This window comes from Sciurus carolinensis (assembly GCF_902686445.1).
Source record: "Sciurus carolinensis chromosome 19 unlocalized genomic scaffold, mSciCar1.2 SUPER_34, whole genome shotgun sequence".
In the NCBI taxonomy this organism is placed as follows: Eukaryota; Metazoa; Chordata; class Mammalia; order Rodentia; family Sciuridae; genus Sciurus; species Sciurus carolinensis.
This window is the reverse complement of record NW_025920112.1, coordinates 4,643,387-4,646,161: the sequence shown is the minus strand read 5'-3', so window position 1 is coordinate 4,646,161 and position 2,775 is coordinate 4,643,387.

The window sequence follows — 2,775 nt, the reverse complement described above, 5'->3', positions numbered from 1 at the left end:
ATTTTTCTTGATCATGAAGAAAGAGAGGAATGGTAAAACAAAACAAAACAAAACAAAACAAAAACCCCAGTATTTTAGATCTATTACATGTAAGAAAAATCCTGAGGAATTAGATTAGAGTGGGGAAATCCACACTGAAGTGGACCCATTGGTTGTATACATTTATTAATTTCTCTTAAATATTGTAATAATCTCCATTACCCTGATTTCTTCTTTTTTTTATTGTAAACAAATGAGATACATATTTTTTCTCTGTACATGGCGTAAAGGCATACCATTTGTGTAATCATAAATTTACATAGGGTAATGTTGTTTGATTCATTCTGCCATTTTTTCTCTTCCCCCCCTCCCCTCCCACCCTTCCCCTCCATCTATACAGTCCTTCCTTCCTCCATTCCTGCCCCCCTCCCTAAACCCAACTCCAACCCCAACACTAACCCTTCCCACCCCCCCATTATGTGTCATCATCCACTTATTAGCGATATCATTCGTCCTTTGGTTTTTTGAGATTGGCTTATCTCACTTAGCATGATATTCTCCAGTTTCCTCCATTTGCCTGCAAATGCCATAATTTTATCGTTCTTTATGGCTGAGTAATATTCCATTGTATATATATACCACATTTTCTTTATCCATTCATCAATTGAAGGACATATAGGTTGGTTCCACAATCTGGCTATTGTGAACTGAGCAGCTATGAACATTGATGTGGCTGTATCTCTGTAATATGCTGATTTTAAGTCCTTTGGGTATAGGCCAAGGAGTGGGATAGCTGGGTCAAATGGTGTTTCCATTCCAAGTTTTCTAAGGAATCTCCACACTGCTTTCCAGAGTGGCTGCACTAATTTGCAGCCCCACCAGCAATGTAAGAGTGTACCTTTCTCCCCACATCCTCGCCAACACCTGTTGTTGCTTGTATTCTTGATAATTGCCATTCTAATTGGGGTGAGATGGAATCTTAGGGTGGTTTTGATTTGCATTTCTCTTATTACTAGAGATGTTGAACATTTTTCCATATGTTTGTTGATTGCTTGTAGATCTTCTTCTGTGAAGTGTCTATTCATTTCTTTAGCCCATTTGTCAGTTGGATTATTTACATTCTTGGTGTAGAGTTTTTTGAGTTCTTTATAGATTCTGGAGATTAGCGCTCTATCTGAAGTATGATTGGCAAAGATTTTCTCCCACTCTGTAGGCTCTTTCTTTGCATTGCTGATAGTTTCCTTTGCTGAGAGAAAGCTTTTTAGTTTGAATCTATCCCAGTTATTAATTCTTGCTTTTATTTCTTGTGCTATGGGAGTCCTGTTGAGGATGTCTGGTCCTAAGCCAACATGTTGAAGCTCTGGACCTACTTTTTCTTCTATAAGATGCAAGGTCTCTGGTCTGATTCCGAGTTCCTTAATCCATTTTGAGTTTAGTTTCGTGCATGGTGAGTGATATGGGTTTAGTTTCATTCTGTTGCATATGGATTTCCAATTCTCCCAGCACCATTTGTTGAAGAGGCTATCTTTTCTCCATTGCATATTTTTGGCCCCTTTGTCTAGTATGAGAAAATTGTATTCATTTGGGTTTGTGTCCGTGTCCTCTATTCTGTACCATTGATCCACCTTTCTATTTTGGTACCAATACCATGCCATTTTTGTTACTGTTGCTTTGTAGTAGAGTTGAAAATCTGGTATTGCGATACCCCCTGCTTCACTCTTTCTGCCAAGGATTGCTTTAGCTATTCTGGGTTTTTTATACTTCCAGATGAATTTCATAATTGCTTGCTCTATTTCTGTAAGGTACATCATTGGGATTTTAATTGGAATTGCATTGAATCTGTATAGCACTTTTGTTAGTATGGCCATTTTGACAATATTAATTCTTCCTATCCAACAACATGGGAGATCTTTCCATCTTCTAAGGTTTTCTTGAATTTCTTTCTTTAGTGTTCTGTAGTTCTCATTGTAGAGGTCTTTCACCTCTTTTGTGAGATTGATTCCCAAATACTTTATTTTTTTCGAAGCTATTGTGAATGGGGTAGTTTTCCTAATTTCTCTTTCTGAAGATTCATCGCTTATATATAAAAATGCCTTAGATTTATGTGCATTGATCTTATATCCCGCTACTTTACTGAATTCACTTATGAGATCTAAAAGTTTTCTGGTGGAATTTCCTGGTTCCTCTAAGTATACTATCATATCATCAGCAAATAGGGATAGTTTGAGTTCTTCTTTTCCTATTCGTATCCCTTTAATTTCTTTGGTCTGTCTAATTGCTCTGGCTAGAGTTTCAAGGACCTGATTTCTTCTTTATGATAAAAATGGGCATATCCCATGGACTGTTAGAATGTTCAATATGTACAAATTGAAAGTGTTCTTGAATGAGGACCACTGTGGTTGCCACATTCTCCTTAGACCATGACCTTTGATCTACCCATACAGGAGTGGTGCTCTTCCATTTTAATGGCAAAGAGGTCAAATCTGCAGAGAACCCCATAAAAAGGAGACTCCATAGACATTTGTAAATTGTGGAAGATGTCTCTGCCCCATATAGGAAAGGGAATTGCCATAATATACATTTGAACATAAGTAGTAACTTGCTGTGTGTTGGAAGGGGTGGAGCATCACAATCGCAGAGAGCTCTTAAACACCTGCTTATTATCGTCTTCTATGCTGCAAACTGGTGAGGCCCTCTGTAAGGGCCATGCACAAGGCCACATTGAGAGGGATACAACTTTAACATCAGCGCTGGTGTCCAATAACCCTTTGATTGACTGCTCATTTAAACAAAGGG